The sequence below is a fragment of the Mercenaria mercenaria genome, chromosome 15 (assembly GCF_021730395.1).
Source record: "Mercenaria mercenaria strain notata chromosome 15, MADL_Memer_1, whole genome shotgun sequence".
NCBI classification, from domain to species: Eukaryota; Metazoa; Mollusca; class Bivalvia; order Venerida; family Veneridae; genus Mercenaria; species Mercenaria mercenaria.
Genome location: NC_069375.1, coordinates 31,819,884 through 31,841,969, shown reverse-complemented (window position 1 = coordinate 31,841,969; position 22,086 = coordinate 31,819,884). Strand labels below are relative to the sequence as shown.

General features: G+C 35.0%; 2 protein-coding genes across 4 annotated transcripts in view; both read left to right on the top strand.

The window, feature by feature from the left end:
- LOC123550371 (dipeptidyl peptidase 2-like) overlaps window positions 1–22,086 on the top strand; it is a 202,336-nt gene that overhangs the window by 81,324 nt on the left and 98,926 nt on the right. The window lies entirely within an intron of this gene.
- The window catches only part of LOC123550381 (substance-K receptor-like), a 121,319-nt gene that overhangs the window by 71,352 nt on the left and 27,881 nt on the right, over window positions 1–22,086 (top strand). The window contains exon 1 of one of the 2 annotated variants that reach the window (XM_045338821.2): window positions 2,552–2,637. The exons of the other annotated variant lie outside the window; for it this stretch is intronic. The gene's annotated coding sequence lies outside the window, so the exon portion shown is untranslated. Of the gene's footprint in view, window positions 1–2,551; window positions 2,638–22,086 lie in introns of those variants that run through there. 2 annotated transcript variants of the gene reach the window in all.

Genomic DNA, 22,086 nt, shown 5'->3' with positions numbered 1-22,086 from the left:
AAGGTCACAGGGGCCTGAACATTGAAAAACATTTCCAGTCAGTAACTTGAGAACAACTTGACCCAGAATGTTGAAACTTAATAGGATGATTGGTCATGCAGAGTAGATGACCCCTATCGATTTTGTGGTCACTCTGTTAAAGGTCAAGGTCACAGGGGCCTGAACATGGAAAACCGTTTCTGATCAATAACTTGAGAACCTCTTGACCCAGAATGTTAAAACTTTATAGGATAATTGGACATACAGAGTAAATGACCCCTATTGATTTTGGGTCACTCTATTAAAGGTCAAGGTCACAGGGGCCTGAACATGGAAAACAATTTCTGGTCAGTAACTTGAGAACCACTCAACCCAGAATGTTGAAACTTCATTGGATGATTGCTCTTGCAGAGTAGATGACCCCTATCGATTTTGGGGTCACTCCGTTAAAGGTCAAGGTCACAGGGGCCTGAACATTGATAACCATTTCCGATCAATAACTTGAGAACCTCTTGATCCAGAATGTTGAAACTTCATAGGATAATTGAACATGCAGAGTAGATGACCCCTATCGATTTTGGGGTCACTCCGTTAAAGGTCAAGGTCACAGGGGCCTGAACATTGATAACCATTTCCGATCAATAACTTGAGAACCTCTTGATCCAGAATGTTGAAACTTCATTAGATAATTGAACATGCAGAGTAGATGACCCCTATTGATTTTGGGGTCACTCTATTAAAGGTCAAGGTCACAGGGGCCTGGTCATGTGAAATCATTTCCGGAAAATAACTTGAGAACCACTTGACCTAGAATGTTGAAACTTAATAGGATGATTGGACATGCAGAGTAGATGACCCCTATTTATTTTTGGGTCACTTGATCAAGGTCACAGGAGCCTGAACAGTGACTTGAGAACCACTAGGCCAAGAGTGTTGAAACTTAGCAGGATGACTGGACATGCCAAGTAGATGATCCCTATTGCAGCCAACCATCAGTGTCTCTTTGACTTTCGCTCCTGACTCCTATTGACTTCTTGCCTATACCACTTTGCATTGGGGGAGACATGCGCTTTTTTGCAAAAGCATCTTCTAGTTCTGTCAGGAGAGGTCCAGCCATCAAGTTTACTTGTGGAAGGTTGGCGTTTGAGTTATGGCCTCTTGAATTTCTGCATATGGCGATATCCGTTCAATAACTCCTGAAAGAATGAATGAATTGAATTCATTTTTTTGTAGACAGGACTGGTACATGATTATAAAATGCAGGTTAAGTCCCATTTGGATTACAGTCTGTCAATATTTGGCAGAGTTTTGGCCCCTTTTTATTCGCCCGTCTCTGAAAGAGCGGGGCGTATTATGTGAACACCCGTGGCAGGTGGGTGGATGGGCGGTCTGCGTCCAAAGCATGTCCGCTCTCTTAGTCGAACAGTTTTCATCAGACCTTCACCAAACTTGCTGACAATATTTGTGGGCATAATGTCTTGTTCAAGTTCGATAACCAGCCAAATCGTCCCAGGCACTCTTGGATTATGGCCCTTTAATTACTCGTAAAACAGCGAATTTAGCCTAAATGTCCGCTCTCTTAAAGTGCAACAGTTTTCTTCCGATCTTCACCAAACTTTCTGACAATATTTGTGGGCATAATATCTCGGCCAAGTTTGATAACCAGCCAAATTGCCCCAGGCACTCTTGGATTATGGCCCTTGAATTACTAAAAAAACTGCTGATTTAGCCTTGTCTGCACTCTTAAGTCGAACAGTTTTCATCCGATCTTCACCAATCTTGCTGACAATGTTTGCGGGCATAATATCTCGGCCAAGTATGATAACCACGCAAATTGCCCCAGGCACTCTTGGATTATGCCCCTTAAATTAGGCCAAATTCGATGACAGGCATAATGTCGCGGCCAAGTTCAATAACCAGCCAAATTGTCCCAGGCACTCTTGGATTATGGCCCTTGCATTACTCGTAAAACAGCGAATTTAGCCTGAATGTCAGCTCTCTTAAATTGCAACAATTTTCTTCCGATATTCACCAAAGTTTCTGACAATATTTGTGGGCATATTATCTCGGCCAAGTTTGATAACCAGCCAAATTGCCCCAGGCACTCTTGGATTATGGCCCTTGAAATACTAAAAAAAACTGCTGATTTAGCCTTGTCCGCACTTTTAAGTCAAACAGTTTTCATCCGATCTTCACCAATCTTGCTGACAATGTTTGTGGGCATAATATCTCGGTCAAGTATGATAACCACTCAAATCACCCCAGGCACTCTTAGATTATGCCCCTTGAATTAGGCCAAGTTCGATGATGGGCCTATTTTGTGACAGTCTGGCACTCTTGTTCAACTTAGATTACACAAAATGTTGATGTCCATACAGTACTTTTTGAAAGGATTTAGAGATTGAATTCATATTTCCTTGAACAGGTATCTAAAATGCAGGCTAAGTTCAATTATGGCTCTTTTCTTACTTAAAACTTTTCAAAATGTCTGTTCGCTAACCTTTGAAAGGATGTATAGAATGAATTCATTTTTGGTACACAGAATTATGATTATACAATGCAGGCCATGTTCAATTTCAGCTACAGTATTGATGCAGTTATGGCCCCTAATTGACTTAAAAAAGGATGAATGGATAGAATTCAGTTTAAGTTATGCAGGTATGTGATCATAAAATACAAGTCGAGTTAAATTTTTGTAACAATCTTAAGGTTTGGCAGAATTAATTAAGGCAGTTGTTCTGGGACTTGGATCAACTCAGTGACTAAACGAGAGATGCGCCTTTACTCTTTTATTTCTCTAGTTATAGCGATTCTCTGCAAATACAAACATACAAACAACATTCATACAACGCTCACCAATTATACATATACTCATATAAACAACAGATGTACTTTTAAACATATTTCACATCAACAAAACTTGCATTATCCAATCATGCAGAAAATTAAACTTAAAGTCTATATATTCATTTTATGTTATTTAACAAATTCAATATCATAACTTAGAGTTCAATAATTACGCTTTGAGTAAATTAACAGAATTTAGTTACCGAATTTGGTCTCTTACTCATCAAGTCTCATCAGAATAATTTATGTCCACAGTTAACGATCAGTTCAGTTAACGTTTCAAAGTCCGTGCGGAAGTATAAACAACTATAACGTTGACGTCAATGAACGCCGCAAATTATCACGTGGCTGAAGACGCCAAACAGACGTCAAATAAATAGCGTCAGATACAACAAATATTAGAAACTACATTTATGTTTCTAACAGCAGTTGTACTAATAAACTTTGATAAAGTGGCAGTTGAACTCAATACAATCGACACTGTTTATTTTCCAATTCAGGTAAATCCAATGCTTGCTTTACAATGGATCTAGGATGGATTATCTTTGAACACCCCTGGACTAAATACTGGACTCAACTGCCACATTATCAAAGCTTATTAGTATGACTTGTAACACTGCACTGTTGTTGTTTTTTTCCATTGTGTTGATGGTTGTTTGATAACTTTTTAAAAGGTAACTGGTTTTAATTCATTTTTGGTACATACGATGTAGGATTATGAGATACAATTAAATCCTTGAAAAGATTCTTTGGAAGCATAGCACAGCAACTAAGCAACATTATAACAGACTTAGTTTGGCTGGAGTTTGTTAATTAGAGGTAATAAAACATGCAACATCCCTCACACCCCCTAGTACTGGCTTTAAGCCAAATTCTTGGTGGAGAAATTTGGTGGAGTTATGACCCTTTCTTGTCTGTTGGGTAACTCTTGGAACAGATGAATGGATTGAATTCATTATATTCCTGTAAACATGCACTGTAAAATCATTTAATTTCATGGGCATGAAATTTCATGGTTTTGGTCAAAACGACAGTTTCATAGGGATATGAATTTGTCGATTTCAACTTTTGAACATAAAATGAATGGTAATTTTACTTGTTTGTTTGGATTAAATTTCGTGGATTGTCTCAACCACGAAATCCATGAAAATTAGTCCCCCACAATTTTTAATGATTTCACAGTATAAATTTTAAAAAATCTGGTTCTTCACAGATACCTTACAGCTGAAAAACGTGCCATACTTAATACAGAAAGGCAGTGTTCCGTTTAATGGGGGTATTATTTTGTCTTCCAGTTTCAGTTTTAATTCAGGGAATACAGATGATTAAAATGGACAAAAATCTTAGCGTTTTGCTAATTACATATATACATGACTAAAACTTGTATTATTCCAGCACAAAGCTTGTTCTGCAAAATTACAATTGATCTTATTGTTTAGAAAAGAAAACTGTTATACTAGGTTTTAGCGGGATATTGACAAGGATGGAACTAGGTGTAAATTGGAAATGTCAATTATTTTTACTTTTAGTTTCTGATACAAATTGCATGCTGTTAAATTAGATACATATGCTGCAGCATTAGAAAATTTCTCTGGGGATTGAAAATTAAGAATAATGCACACAATGCAGAATATTTAAACAATTTCCGTCTGCTCAGTGTGAATATCATTATGATATAACAGTTTACTGTTTTATCTGCCTAAGTCAGAATCAGGGTGTTTTTTGTGAATTATTTCAGCCTTTTTTGTAAGGTCCAGGTATTAAGTGGTTACAAGTAAGGTCCTTTTCCATTCTGACTGAAGTACATCTCCAGTTAACGCTACACTTTGGATCTGAAGACGTGCTATTGATAGACTCATTCTGATGACCCTTCCGCTAGCCAATCAGAGCCTTGCTTTCAACATTTTGAAAGTGAAAGTAGAACTTTAAAAAATATATATTTAGCCTGGGTTTTTCATGTATATTATGATGACCACATTATGACTGCGCCCTCGTCTTTTGAGAGGTATCATATGTTACGGTTCAGACTTGGTCACATATGGGGAGAATAATTTTGTGTCAGGCAGCCAGTTAGCTCAGTCGGTAGTCTAAGCACTTGCCCTGTAAGCGAGGGGTCCTGGGTTCGAGCCCTGGACTGACTACATTTTTTTCTCACCCTGTGACATTAGATGCTATTTTGATGGTTCAGCCAAATGCTTGTTGAAACGATTTGCGAAAATAAAAATAGCAATATCTGAAATCCAAATATACAGAAAGATGAATGTGATTATGTCTTCCTCAGATCTTCGTTTAGAAGATCAAGTACTTTAGTCAGATTGGGTCCTTTTCAGTTTTCAAGATATTCTAGTAATGTCAGTTTTATGACCAGACAATGTGTTTTTGCCTGTGTAAAAATAGGACATATTACAATTTCAAGAAAACTATATTTTCAAAAATGTTCAGTTGTTTTACATGAAAATGTTGCTTTTAAGCTAACTTAGATATCTTAAAATAAAGTCAAAATTGAATTTTTGAAAAATTTTGGTGTTAGCTATTAAGGTAGATATGCATGTTCATATCAAAAAGTTTGCTACAATTAAGAAATAAGTAAACTATGTTTTTTTGGTGCGTCTGTCTGTGCGTCCATGTAAATTCTTGTCAGGGCTGTAACTGTGCCATCCATGAAGGGATTTTGAAATAACTTGGCATAAATGCTCACCATAAAGAGATATTGTGTCATGCACAAGACCCAGATCCCTAGCTCCAAGTTCAAGGTCATATTTAGAGGTCAAAGGTTAACAGGGTCTGTTTCGTGTTCGGTCCATAACTCTGCCATCCATTATAAAAGGGACTTTGAAATTACTTGGCTTAGATATTAACCATAATGAGACGAGGTGTCATGCACAAGACCCAGACCCCTAGCTCCAAGGTCAAGGTCACACTTAGAAGTCAAATGTTACCAGGGTCTGTTTCGTGTCTGGTTCATAACTCTGCCATTCATCAAGGGATTCTAAAATTACTTGGCATAAGTGTTCCCCATAATGAGATGACATGTCGTGTGCAAGATCCAGACCCTAGCTCTAAGGTTAAGGTCACACTTAGAGGTTGAAGGTTAACAGGGTCAGTTTTGTTGTCCGGTCCATAGCTCTGCCTTCGATGAAGGGATTTTAAAATTACTTTGCATAAATGTTCCCTATAATATGTTGATGTGTCATGCGCAAGACCTAGACCCCTAGCTCCAAGGTCAAGGTCACACTTAGAAGTCAAATGTTAGCATGGTCTGTTTCTTGTCTGGTCCATAACTCTACCATTTATCAGTTTAAGGGATTTAAAAATAATTTCACACAAATGTTTACCATATTGAGAAGGTGTTCCATGCTTATGACCCCCGTCTCTCAGGTCAAGGTCAAGGTCATAAAATTATTCATACTTAAATTATTCTGGCATATTTTGTGCAAACAACTGTATCATTCTTGGGTATGCTTCGGGAGCATTTGTCACTAATAGTGGCAGCTCTTGTTTCAAAACAAGAACATATAAATAAAAAAGATAGGATCATGTGCTAGTATCATTTTTTTGTTGAACTGACTCTGAAAATTTGTACAGTAAAGTATGCTGTCTTGATTTTAGCCCCTGAGAACATCAATTTTGAGGTAGACTGAAAACAAAAGCAGAGTTTTCATTGACTTTAATTGACATTAAACTGACATTAAACTGACATTAAACTTGAACTTCCTTGGCAGAGGATGGAATTGGTCTGGCTATGCTTTCAATTTTCCCTAAAATAAAGCCAGTAAAATATTATTATATTTGTTGTTTCTTTAAAATCTAAATATTTTGATGAAATAGATACAGCTCATTTAAATGGGTCAGCTGTGTTGATGTACTTATAAAATAGACTTGCTCAGTTTATAGGTTAGTCAGGGCTACGGATATGTATTGTATTTTGCCATCGGAATATGTCATAAAATGCTTTTTCCCCTTCCATTTGGATCCATCCATGTTTACAAACACGTTTGTTTATTTTATGGACTGTAGAAAGTAGTTGTATTCAGTATCTTGGAATGGCAGTTTCCTTCAAAATACTAGCCAGTTACGAAACATGTAATTGTCTTTTAAATGTAATGATATATGTTAACACTTAATATACTGGACACAACTGATTCTGCCTTTGCGACCAGTGTAAATCATGGTCAGCCTGCACATCAGTGCAGTCTGATCAAGATCTGCACTGTTAGCCATTCAGTCAGTAACTTTTTGGTAACCACCCCTTTTAACAGTCAGTGGTACTGTCAAAATTGGAAGATGGACAAGTTCATTATAGAAATTTAGCTGGCTAAAGGTTAAAGGTGGTCTAGTTTTACATTTGCATTTGATAGACATATCAACTATTGAACAATCTGAACCAAAATGCAAGTTTTAAAGCTGTGTGTAGCTTCTGAATTCATTTATTTCCAATCTATCTTGGTTGCGCAACCAAGATAGGCAAAGGGAGGTAATAATAATTTTTCAAACGTGCGTTTCTAATGAATTCCATCTAAATACATAATTTTTAATGCAAATATTTTACAGATATATTACAATATGTCTAATATTTATACATTTCCTTAGGCAAAGTATGTTTATCAAATTTATACTTATGATAAAATAACTCTATCTTGGTTTGGCAACCAGGATAGGAAAATGAAATTTTAAAAATACCTCCAGTGAAAATCTAATTTGTATTAAGTGTTAAGTGAACATAAATGAGTGTAAATGATCAGATGCTAAAGTTTCGAACAAATCCGTTACATGGCCAAAATCTGATTATCCACCTTTAAACACTAACTGTAAATGAGTTTAGGAGGTGGTGGGTTCACCCCCTGGCCTCGTCATACCAAAGACGTGAAAAACTGTACCGGTAGCTCTCTTTGTTAAAACTGCAGTATGCCAAATGCGAATTGTAAAAAGTAAGCTTCAAAATTAAAGATTTGAATTATAAAAAAGAAGTATGCGTTGATAAGTATGGCCAAAATCTGATTATCCACCTTTAAGGTAGTTCTGCACGTTTGAAAAACCGGAAGTGATGGCGTAACGTTATTTATCCGGAAAACATAGAATAAAGCCTGGATGCGGCGTACGGAAATGAAAATCAATTTGTGAATTAATTGAAACCTGTGAGTAAATTTATTACAATGGCACTGTTGCTATATTTCTAAAGTCAAAAATTAATATGATATTATCAAGACATACGGCACGTTAAAAATTCAAAATAATGCGTTAAAATTAGAGTGAAATGTCTGGTTCACTTTTATTATGGTCAAATATCTCAAAAATAATTTAAGCTAGCATGCACACGGACCTATATATTTTATTTCAACAAATTATAGTGCATATGTTTATTAACAACCATGGGAAGTTTCATCAAAATCTACATTGTAGAAAAAATTCTATTCGCGAAAATGTTATGAAAGTTATGATTTTCCCATAGACTCCCATTCTGAAATATTGCATGAGGTCCAAATTTTTCAAATCAGTCTAGCAAAAAAATCAAGCACACGTCCCTATTTTTTTTATTTGCTGAATTTTCTAGGTATATTCTGAAGTTTTGAAAAATCAGAGTTTAATCAAATTCTACATTGTAGAAAAAATTTTGATCCAAACATGCAGAACTACCTTAAGAAAAATCAGGGGAAAACCTTGTTACAGATAAGGTGGATCAAACAGTAATTAAGTATTTCCTTTATCATACAACAGCAAAACAGTCTTCATATGGCATAAGATTTTCTATTGCGATAAGTGATCATTGGATACCATGACAAAATGGGACTGAAATTGGATGCCAAGACTGAAAGAATTTTATATGACACCAGATATAATGTCTTGTGACAAAATGACAAATTTCCAATGTCATCAAGAAAAAATGTGTTGTGGCACCAAAACAAAATGTCCTATGACATTATGAAAAATTGCAATGTGCCAGCAGTCATGTTCTTTGACAGCATGAAATGAAAATTTGTGATACTACGAGAAAATGCCGTATGACACCATGGCTAATTGTGCTGTGACATCATGAAAAAGATAATAAATAATACTGCTACAATATTACAAAATTGTCTTTGATACCATGACCAGATGTCCTGACAATTATGTTACATTATAACAACTTGTCTAATGACAACATGACAAAATGTTCTGTAACATTATGAAAACAGTTACACTGTGTCATTACGACAAAATTTTCAGTTATGTGACAGTCCTGTGACAACATGACAGAAGTCATGTGATGCCACGATAAAATGTCCTGTGACATGAAAACAATTATGTGAAACATGACAAAATGTCCTGTGATATTATGAAACAAACAAAATAGCATCTGCACGATATCAAAACAATAAATTCTGTGTTAAAGTAGACAAAGACTGGTCCAATATTAAATGCTGAAATAAAACACTTGAATACAAATGCCATGATTTAAGGTGGTTTGAGGGCTGTCATTATCAGTCTTGTTTTCAAAAGTAAGGTCTTCCCTATGTATTGTTTATATTTGTTTATGATATATTGTAAGAGAAGAAAAAAGAAGCTGTCTAGATTGAAAAAGCAGAAGCTTTGAGAGTGGTCATGGGGCAGTTTCCCTTCAAAACTTTTACTTGACTGTACATTGTATACAAAAATGGGAAAAATGGGTTTATTTCAGCAAAAATGCTCTTTTTTTGTAGACTGTCTAAAACATGGATAGTCACAGCTGACATTATATATCCTATTACAGCTGATGTAAGATGATAGGACACACATGAATAAATCAACACTTCTACTAAGCCTCCATTGCAAACAATGAGCCCTCGTAAATAATTTGTTACTTAAATAAAATAAATCACAACAATCCTCCTCCAAAGTTAATTATTTCTATATAACGTTTCGTTTCAACAGAATCAGATTAAAAAAAAGACGCATGTGCCCAATCAAAATGTTCTTGTGTAACTTTTCAAGTTGTGTGGCTGGACACTGTCAAAGACTTAGCAGAGTGCCAAACTTAATATTCCATTCCTAAATCTAGATCTTAAACATGGTTAAATGCTGAAGATAGACTTTGGCCTTTACCTTTTATAATCTCAAAAAAAAAGAAAAGAAAAGATCCTAGAGACGAAATTGACAGGTCCTTAGAGAGCCTGTTCAATGATAAGCCTTTAAGTCAGGTGATTTACAACCAATCTTTCTGTGGCTTTAGCATAATGAATCTTCAGGTGGACTTTATATTGGAAAGGCCTTAGAATAGAAAGGCCTGGAAATACTGATTTTAGAAAAACAAGTCAGTTAACCTAGTTTCTAAATGTCATCTGACCGACCTCAAGACTGAGATGATTAGATAACTCTTAAAAAAAATAATGATCCTGTGTTGAAGTACTCTAAAAATGTTGTCAATAACCTTTTTGTGTAGAACCATTTTGAATTGAAAATGAAAGTTGACATCAGCATTAGTAAAATCAGTCATATTACAAAGTACTGTGAAGTTTAAAAAAGAAAACCCATTTCATTATGTATCTAGATAAATGTACTAATCCCCAATGATAACGTGATTCCCGCCGAAACGCGAGGACGAGTCTAATTCATGATAACTGATGAAATAACCATTCATAATGCTTGCACATTACTTGACACGCAATTATTAGTATTTCTTTCATTTCAAATATCCACTAACTATATGGCAACATAGCTCAGTTGGGTAAAATGGGTAAAATGCAGACAATAATTGGGTGGAAGCAGATCTTTTTGTGGGTTCGAATCCTCACGAGGGTTGTTTTTTTTTCAGATTTTTGTTTTTGTTTTTCCTATTCGTTTTCATTTTTGCTTCCGTATTTTTGTTTGTCTCTTTGATGGTTTGTTGTCGAGCGCGCTTGCGTGAGCTCGATATAGTCGCCACACCAATTTCGGTGTATGTGCGTGTGTAAGAAGCAGGTCCCTAGGTCCAAGGTCAAGGTCACACTTAGAGGTCAAAGGTGCTGGTGGGCTCGACATTCTGCCCGTGGGCTTACTTGTATTTCTATATATGTCTTGATATAACACACTAATATGTTCATTATTTGCATGGCTAAGTGCATGCATTTAACCAATATCATCTTTGTTATGTAATAAACTATTCTATTCTACCATATCGCCTTTAGATACCTCTCTGTCTTATTGTCACAGAGCTCATGAAGGAATCTTAATTTTTATGCAAAAGTGAAATAAAAATTAAAAAAAAATAAATGTGGATGCTGAGTTTCGAACCCACACGGCAAAAGATCTGTTGTACATGGACTGTATGCTTTACCACTGAGCTAATTCGTAACTGCTATAAAACCTGCAAAAATTTAGATTGTAATGTGTTAGGAAAATGTTGAATTCCCTATGTTCCATTTTAATCTATTTATAGTCATGTTTGTAAATATCAAGTTATCATTGGGGCATAGTACTTGTAGTTCTTGTGTTTCACTAACACCTTTGTCATGTTATCAACATCTGAGTGTTATGTTACAGCTGACATTTAACCTTTAGCATGCTAGATAAATTGTGGTCTGCTGGAAATGTCGTCTGCTAAAATTGTAAAGTTCATTCAATTTGCTCTAAAATTGGAAGAAATATTGTCAGAGTAGCAAACAGCTTGGAACCTGATCAGACGCCGATTTAATCGGCGTCTGATCTGGTTCCAAGCTGTTTGCAAAGGCTGTTAAATTCGCCTGCAGCAGGCTAAGGGTTAAAGCTCTTGTAATTAACTGAGCATTGAATATGTCACACAAACAATCTTCCAAATTTGTCTCTTAACAGACAATGCTCTCATGGGACAGTATTTCCTTATATATATGGAAAGTTTTTAAAATTTTTCTCAAGAAAAGTTTATTACCCTATTTAAGCTGTGAAACTTAGGTGAGTGATCTAAGGCCATTGTGGCCTTCTAGTTTAGAAAGCATTTGCATGATTCTCCACAAGTTGAAATCTGATGCATGTTTGTGTTGCATGTTTCTTTGAATAATAGAAAGCTGTTTCATGCTGGAAACAAATACTACTCAGATTTTACGAGAAAAAAACGCAGTAACATTACGCATTTATGCATGGAGTTTTCCTGTTTTCCGTCTATAAAACCTTAAGTTAGATGCAAGTTTTATGTCTAGGGGAAATTTTATTCATGATTTAAGGCTAGAAAGTGCAGATTGTCTCTTACTGTCGCAGCATTCTTAAGCCTCAGACATTAAGCCCACCAGTAGACCAGATGCTGATGTGACATTTGTAATCCATTTGTATTTCAATATCATTTTCAACTGGATAACCTTGTATTATACAATGTGATTTAAAACTGCACTGGAGATTGAGATTTCCTAGGGTTCCCAGGGGATTAAGAAAAAAGGCTGATATCATGTTATTTTTGAAAATCAATTCAGGGGACTGTGTCCATTTAGTCAGGTCCTTCAGTGGCAGGTCATTAACGCCTAATTGCTTGGCACATACAAATGTGTACCATATGAAGTGTTACCATTCATTATTCAATATGTCATACATATAGTCAAGTGTCAGGTCAGCCACAATGCCACCATGGCCCTCTTGTTTTTTTGTGTGTTTTTTTTCCCCTCTTTTTAATATATAATAAACATCCAGTATTCAAAGCTTTTGACTCAATTTCACTTCAGCCTTGCACGGCATGAATAAATTTTCCTCAACATTTTATCAGTTCCAGAAGAAATTCCAATTCCTTTGACTGTAAGAATGAGATGTAGTTTCTGGGTTCCCTAGTTGTATATTGCTCTCAGGTCCTGTCATTTCCATTATGAAGACTGGCCATCAGATGATTTTCTGTTTTAATTAAAGTTCTCTCTGCATTGACCAGTTCCAGCAGTTTAATACCTCTGTGATTACCCATGAATAATGATGAGTGCAGAGTAAATGCTTTGTTAGGCATAAAGTAGACAAAAGCCATTGATTGATGAATCTGTCCAGAGTAACAATCTGCTCAGTATATGAACATGTGTATACATGCAAGTAGGTATTTAATGAGCAGGGTCTGAAGATATATTAAGCAATTGTTTTATGCATTAAGCTCACTTTGCTCGGATAGATGGGGAGTGGGGGTGGGGGGAGTTATTGTGATCACTTACCGTCCAGAAACAGTAGACGTCAATCACATCAGATCCTTTACTCTGAGTACATCTAAATGGGGGGGGGGGATGCGGGAGTTATTGTGATCACTTACCGTCCAGAAACAGTAGACGTCAATCACATCAGATCCTTAACTCTGAGTACATCTAAATGGGGGGGGGGGGGGGGGGGGGGGGGGTGCGGGAGTTATTGTGATCACTTACCGTCCAGAAACATTAGACGTCAATCACATTAGATCCTTAACTCTGAGTACATCTAAATGCTCTCTCATATTGGCTTTGTTATTTCTGAGAGAAAAAAACAACAGTTTTTATGGTCAGAAGTTGCTCCTGTATGAAGCACAGACTTGCTGAAGGAAAGATTTATTTTTTTAGCCAATGTTGAAATTGATGGTACCTGGGAGAAATGAGCCTCTTAGAATACCATGCTAGATTGAGCTTTTGTTTTGACATGGCAAAATCCTTTAGCCTTAAACCATTGTTTTCAACTTTTTTCTTAGGAGGATGGCAAAGACTTCTGCAATATTTGTGTTCCATAACACATTTATTGAAATACTCCAGTACAGTAGAAGGGTGGTGAGGCTTAAGCTAAAAAATTTATGAGTTAAGATTAACTTTGACAATATGGTGAGAACAAAAGTTTTATTATAATTTTGTTAAGTTTAGCAGCAAACCTGCTGAAAAGAACAAACTTAAAGTGAAATATTAGAATTTCAGATTTTCTTTTTGTCTCATTCTATAAGTTGTTTCATATTTTTTTTCTAAAGAACTTACTGTTTCACTAAAGGGAGCCACCAGCAGGCTTGACCACAATCCTAATGACCTGCTTTCAGATACCTTAGTATCTACGTTAACATAGAAGGTAAATTTCCATGCCAAAAATTTAGTTAGATTTATTAGAAAATTGTTGGGTTTAAATTTTAATTGTTATTTTGCCTGATTATTGCAATAGGAAAATACATTTTTGTCCATAAAATTGACATTAATTTAACTTTAATCAGTTCAACAAGACTGACATAGGCCTTTGGAAGACTGAATCATGCAAAATATAGTCACAATTGATAATAAACCTTGTTATGGAGTATGTTAGTTAAACATTAGATAATAGATTCTGGAATGGTAAGTACACCTTAAGGTGGTTAAGATGGGTAAACTTTAAAATATATTGTTCTGTCCATTTCAGGTTGTGACTTTTATGCTAGACTTACAAAGTCTGTTGAGATCAAATAATCTGCAATAATATTAATTTCTTCATACTGACACTGATATTTTCTCAGAAAAAAAAATCTCTCTAGCCTCATTTCAACAGAGACAGAGGCAAGAGATATTGTAGATATTGTATTTTAGAAAGTGGTATCAGACAGGATTGATTTTATGGCCAGGTGTTTCACATTTAATGATAGCGAAAATACATGACTTTTAAAATTTCTGTATCTGTTTAGCAAAAATACTTGTTGCGGACAGAATCTGTGTTACAATAAAAACAAGTAACTGTAAAATGATGAAAAAGTACCTTTACAATGTGCCCATCAGTGCTGGAAAACTATTGAAAACTGAAAATAGTTTTGGAGGGAAAAATGCAGCACTTGGCCATTTTGATAAGGTGTCTTGTAATATTTGTTTTGCTGTGAAAATTGCTAAGATGGGTATATTGCCAGTGTATTGCCATTGTGGAGCCAGTGCATTGTCAGAATCTGCTCTGAGTAAATTTATATCCAATGTACTGTCAGACAGACAGAAAATCCATACAATATTGTCACTTATGTAATTTTTATCTCGATTATTCAAAGAATAGAAGTTATTGGACATGCCGCTATGTTTTTTTGTTTTTTTTGTTTTTTTTTTTTTTTTTTTTTTTTTTTTTACAAAATTATAGATTGAAACTAATTACACACTTGTTCAATGTCATGACCTGATATGTACTAAGCAGGTCCCATAACTAAACTTTTTTCCAAAATTAAGCCCCTTTTTCCACATAGCATTTTTTGCTTAAGTTTTTGTATGCAAGCTGGTATCTCAGGACTCATTCAATTCGATTATAGAAATTATGTTTTTTATTTCCAGTTTCTTGCCATTTTCCTGCCAGATTTCTTCCAGACACTGGAAACAAGCTGACAGTATTGTCAGTCTGTTTACATGCTGATTGTTATGAGCCAGTTTATTGTCATATAGTTTGCAGATTATTCCCAGAAACTGGAAATAATATGGAAATAGTGTCCATATTATTTTCAGCTAAACTTTTTTTCTTGGAAGTTTGTTCCCATATAGGAGTCAGATTATTTCCAGTTACCTTTTTTTTTTTGCCAGACTGTTGCCAGATCATTGACAGTTACCTTGCAGCTTAATGCCAGCTTGTTTCCATATTTCATTTTCGTAAGGGGGGGTCACATTAAACTCAACCAAAGAAACAGTTGAAATTTGAAAAGGATAGAAGAGCAGTATTAGCAAGCAAGAATCTGTGACTATCAACAAGGGGCTACCAGTATTTCTGGACCTCCTAGCAAAATGAACTGTTTATTAAGACATTTGAGAAACAGTTATTGGCAACAGAGGTATTGTAATGTACTGTTACTGTCAAGGTGATTGATGTAGGGAACTAATTGAGCAGTAAATCTTTACCTAATCATCAATATATCACAGTGTGAGGCAGTTACTGGGCAATTTTATTTACTGATAAAAACCACTACAAAATAACAAGATCTGATATGTTGTTTTTATCCATTTAAGTGGCGAACAATCTATATCTGAATCAGCTACAAAATAACAAGATCTAAAATGTAGTTTTTATCCATTTCGGTGGTGAACAATCTTTGTTTGAGTCTTTCAGAATTGTTTTAGTGGTGGACTGGAAGTAAGCGACTATATTTGATAAGCTCTTGCTCTTGGTAGAATAGTCTCTGAACAAGGAAAATTTATAACTTTGCAGTACAACATTATATCACAAATTGTAATTACTTTTATCATGAAAAGTATACTGAACAAAACAGCTAACTTGTGCCAGATATATGGAAAAGCAAGTGACCCCTTATAGGCAGGGCCAATTTTAACCCATGATTTGAACTAACTTGGCCCCCACCCTGGGGTTCACTTGTTTTACCACAGATTTATACATAGGAATAACATTAAAAATCTTTTGTGCCAAAATTGTCAAGGCTTAGAGCTTAGATATTTGGCATGTAGCATTGTGTAGTGGTCCTCTACCAAATTATTCAAATCTACCTCATGGTGCTAAAATTGGCCATATCCTGGGGTTAACAATTAGTTTTACATGCACTTAATAGAAAAGCTTTAAATATCTTCTTGTTTCATATAGTGAGTAGAAAAAATACTTGTTCCAAAAAAATACTTAAATATGAACCCTGAAATCACCATTTCTTTTGACCAAAATGGTAAATGTTTAGCAGTATATCACAAAACCACAGAAATTTTTAGTAAACAAACAACATCTTTATAAACAACCCATCTGTCCAATATATTTTTACCCTTCTGTCCCATAGAATTGGATACTTGAAATATTCTAAAAAAGTTGTCCCCCTTTAAAAAAGAATACCATTTGTAAAGAAATAAAAGTAAACAATTGTCAAAAGGTGTTTAACCAAGTTATGTAAAGTTTAAGCACTCATTGTTGCAAATGCATCAAAACAAAGATAATTATATAACAGCTTTTTAAAAACGGTGAGTTTTTAAAGGTGTTGAACTGTCCTGAAGTGTGGCCCCTTCATGCAGACCCTGTCCGAAATTCAATACATATATATGAGTAAATTAACAATGGTTTTGTAGAATAATATAAATGTTTTATATGCTGTTAAATTTTCATGTAAAACCATTCTTATGATTTGGTGATGTTCAAACTTTCTTCTCCGAAACATGGAACTAACTCTTATCACCATGTTGATATGTTTAAAAAAAAATGTTTCAGCATCCAGTTAGTAAATTTTCCACCTCCACTAAGTATCTTGATCCTCAGATTTTGTCCAGGCATCAATACTGTACAGTAGATGATTATGTCTATTCTAAGGTCATTCTTTTAGTTACAGAAAAATGTTAATGCTCATTAGAGAAATATTCAGCTGTCTTGTTCTTGAAAACATCACCAAATATTTTCTTTTTCATTTTTCAGTATTGTTTTAAAATTAACAAGTTCTTCTATCTTTAGTATTGCTTCCAAGATGTTTCCTCTGGGATAGTATTATTAGTTAGTGTAAATGTTCCCTGAAACTTCCTAGTTTATTTTGTACAGATCCTGTTTTCATGATAAACCCTTAATGGCTTTCCTTGTTTGTCAGATCTGAAAACATGTGGCAGTATTGTGAAGGATTGGAGTCACTGGAAAATGCTTGGACAAATTGTAACTGTTAGTAAGGAGGTTTTCAACATTGTGTCATGATTTTCATGAAATTTGGCTTGTAGAATGTTGAGAATAAATCTCAATAGGTGAGCAATTAATGTAGGGCCTTCTGTCACTTCTACTTATTAGTTGAGCATGTAAGGTATGGTTAGCAAAAAAATGTTCATTAGTGAGATATGGGGGTCAGCAAAAGAGGGCTGTAATTAGTAGGGTCTGTGGTTTAATCATCTCAGATCATAACTTTGTTGATAATGAAATAGTGTCTCCCACATATAACAGATTAATTTCCTAGTGCACCCGATGATGATCATTTAAAGCACATGTGCCTTATAGATATTGATGCCACAGCTGATGTAAAATTTATATCCAGCAATTTCCTGGAACTTATCTTTCATTGGTTCCATGAAAAAGCTGCTGTGCAATTTGATATCCTTCTATTTACTGCTGGAACTTTTTTAATTGATCTAAATTTTCAATTAATTGACACAGTCAGGTAGCCAATCAATCACTCAATGTAAGTGGCTGTAGCCAGACAATCATAATTACCAAATGAACTTACCTTTCAGGTGTATGATGTAATGATATAAGACTCTTATTGAATCTCTGTCAAAGCCATGATAAAGGCAAAATAGATTTGAACTTAACACGGCCTGATTCTAAGTTTCAGTTAAGGTTCTTGAATGTATAAAAGAAATATTGGCACTGACCTCCAGATTTGGCTAAAAATAATCTTCCTTTCAAATTGAAGTTTGGTCATATTATGAACATTAGAATATGAGGTTTTGTTTCTAAAATATTTTAAAAATTCCAAATCAAGAAAAAAAGGTGACCGTGTCGGGAATGGAACCCCGGACCGCTGTGGCAATAAAAGACATTTTCCCGTCGGAATTAGTGAATTATGACTTCAAAATATAGATATTTATAATCGAGACAGTTTACCGGGAGTAAAGCGTTACAAACGCTTTTCGATTTTCATCGTAAAAAGTAGTAAAAACAGCAAATTCTCATGTGTTTCCGTAACATATTGTTTGTCAGTAATTAAGTTATAAAGCCTTCTTAAGAAATATAGCATTAAATTTTATTTCCAGATATCTAAAAAAATAAAAAAATTTGTTGTCGAACGATCTGGAGGTCAGTCCCTTTAAAGATCATTTTTGTTCTTTTTTGATTGGCCTTGTCTGAGAGTTAAACTTCTGACTGTTTGTCTGTTATTTGCTTTAGCTGTATTTAGGAGCCACACCTTGTATAATTGAACTGTAATACCCTATGTCATTGACACTGCTGATGTCTGATTCTTAGAAACAGAAAAATTGACCAGTCATTCACATTGCACTCTTTTCCTGCAGAATTAATAGGATTTCTGTCTTCATTTCCTGAAAGCAGTGCCATGGAAACAGATTGCAATAAAATCTTTTTGTTGACTATTGCGCAGCACACTGGCAGTCATTTGTTTTATTAATGTAAAGAATTGGTACTATGTAAACATATCTAAATGTTAAGCGTGATTTGTACAAAGCGACAATGAAATCATTAATATTTATAGGTGACTGTTTCTAACCAGGGTTTTCAAAGTTGAAAACCTAGTTATTAGATTGGCGAGGTCATTGGGCAGATGGATGGATTGGCGGCATCAGGAGTTGCTTTCCACTAAATAACATAAGTTTGGGTTGAGATATTGAAATGAAACTTGGCCTATTGGTAGCTTTTTGTAAGACCAAGGTTGTGATTGAACTTGGCGTCAGTGGTCACTGTTACTAAAAATAGAAAAAAAAAAGTTTCTGCTCAGTAACATGTTTGGATTGATGGATTGAAATAAAACTTGTCATATAAGTAGCTTATAGAAAAATCAAGGCTGAAGTGGCATATGGGGTAAATGGGGTAAGGTTCAAGGTCAGTATAGCTGATTTAATTTGCATACTTAGAAAATTCCATTGTGGCCCAGTGGTTTAGAGGATTGCGAGGGCTCAACGTGCAACTAGTCTAAGTGTATATAGAAATAGAAGCAGATAGACTAGTTTCGCGTTGAGCCCTCGATTAATTTGGACCAAAGCTACATTTTGTGCTGTGGAACAGATGTGTTGCAGTTCAAATCCTGCTGGGTGTCTAACTTTCTTTGTGATTAAAAAGTCATTTTAAGGTTTCGATGGAGGCCTTGAGAAACAAAAATCAAACAACACCAAATCATAGAAAGAAAGAGTTGTTTGACATGAAAATTGAACAGCATGTAAAACATGTATATTACTTTACGAAACAAGTGTCAGTATACTGATATAAACATTGAATTCCGGAAAAGGGCTGCCTAAAGGGGCTCCACTTCCGGACAGTTAAACGCCTTTAAAAACTCATCATTTTCAAAGAACTGTTACACATGTTTGTTTTGATGCATTTGCAATAGCGTGCGAGTGGTGAAATTTCACGTAACAAGATGGAACATAGTTTTCAGCAATTGTTTATCTTTTTTTCTTTACAAATGGCATTCATTTTCAAAGGGAGACAACTTTTTCACAAAGATTACTTAAAATAATCGGAAAAAGTTGTTTCCCTTTGAAAATGAATGCCATCTGTACTTAAAATAATCGGGAACAGTTGTCTCCCTTTGAAAATGAATGTCATTTGTAAAGAAATAAAGATAAACAATTGCTGAAAACTGTGTTCCAACTTGTTATGCGAAATTTCACCACTCGCACGCTATTGCAAATGCATCAAAACGAACATGTGTAACTGTTCTTTGAAAATGGTGAGTTTTTAAAGGCGTTTAACTGTCCGGAAGTGGAACCCCTTTAGGCAGCCCTTTTCCGGAATTCAGTGTTTATATCAGTATACTGACACTTGTTTCGTAAAGTAATATACATGTTTTACATGCTGTTCAATTTTCATGTCAAACAACTCTTTCTTTCTATGATTTGGTGTTGTTTGATTTTTGTTTCTCAAGGCCTCCATCGAAACCTTAATGTTGTTTGGTCAAGGTCAAGGGCACAGTTACTAAAAAAAAATTTTTTTTTGCAGGAATCATCATCAGAATTTGGTGTCTGTTCAATTCCTTTGGTTTGGGTTGAGATAGTAGAATGAAACATGACCTATAGGTAGCTTATAGTAAGACCAAGGTTTGCTTTGTATTTGGGATCAGTGGAATCAAGGTCAAGGTCACTGTTACTTAAAATAGAAAGAAAACAGTTTCTGCTCAATAACTTTTGTTTGGATTGATGTGTTGTAATTAAACTTGGCATCTGGTAGCTAATATAAAAACATTGAATTTTGCGTATGGGGTCAGCAGAGTCAAGTTCAAAGTCAGCATAACTTATATTATGTCCATACTTTGAAAATTCCAGTGTAGAAATTTTGGAGTGCAACAGACAAGTGGTGGTTCTAATCCCGTTAGACCATTTAGATGCCAAAGGGTCAAGGTCACAGTTACTAAAATAGGTTTTGATAATATTTTTTTGCTGGAATCATCAAAAAGGTGGTTTCTGATGTATAATTTTAGTTACAATTGACATACATCCACTGAACTTAGTGTACAGCAAGCTAATTATGAAGAACTAGCTTTGGATTGTAGTTGGGGTCACTGTTACTAAAAATAGGAAAACAATTTATGCTAAATACCTCTAAACTAAATTAAAATAATAAATTAATATAGGTTAGGAATGAGATATTGCAATGGAAATTAGTATGCTTAATAGGAAAGAAAGGTTTGTGGATTGTCTTCAAACTTAAAACCTTAATAAACATCATGGGATTTTAATATCAACAGTCCACATGAATGACCCAATTTAGTTCATACTCGCACTCAAAGAACCTTGTGGCAAAGCTTACAAACTGACCTTTATATAGATGACCTTGACCATGATATGATCTTCACCTTCAAACTTCAGACCTGAAAAAACAACATCTTTGGTCTTACATTTGGGGGCATGACTGAAAATGCAGCTCCTTGTTCAGTGATGTTTTGACTTCAGCACAGTCCTGCAGCTGAGGGTGTTAAGCTTCCTATTGAATTTTATGTTGTTGTGCTTAATGCTGGTGTATCCACTTCTGCTTGAAGGCTTGGTAACATTGCAGGTTGGTAACATTGCTGCTTGGTAACATTGCTGGTTGCACTGGGCAGTGATGTTTGTTTTTGCAGTCCATAGCCAGTGCAGAAACTTTAACCTCTTTCCTTAAAGCTGAGTGCTTTGATTGCAGACAGAAAATAGCAATTTTACATAAATAGTAAGCACAGAAATGTGTTGCGTTAATGTATATGTCGTTTCTGGCAAGTATAGATGGAAATAAGTTATATTGTAATAAAAAAAAGTGACTGAAGTAAAAATGAAAAATAATAAATGAAAATGTGAACTTGTGTATGGAGATGCATAAGATATGTACTTTGCTGATGTAAAACTTGCATGTCTGACCTGCTAACAAGAGGGGACATATCTCTATCCTTGCTAAGACATCTAGAGTTAGAAAATGGAAATTTGTATGCAGATTGTAACAATCTTTGCAATCAAATTGCTGACTGGAAGATTTATTCTTTTTCTAATAGAACAAGTGATCATAAGTAGCTAATGGTAAAATTTCTGGAGACAGACAATCTGGTGGTTTTATATCCTCTGTACAAACATGAAATCTAACTTTAGCGGAAACATGGAAATCTTTCTCATGAATAACTTATACTGTTTTTTCTTACAAAAGTGCTATTCTATTTCTGAGATTTTTACATAGACATTAAATTTTGTTGTTTCTTTAGTTAGAATGAAAAATCGCCCAGATCTTTTTGTAATTCTTATAATCATTGTCAACAAAATCTTGTGCATGTCTGTTGTCATTCAGTATCAGTGATATAGG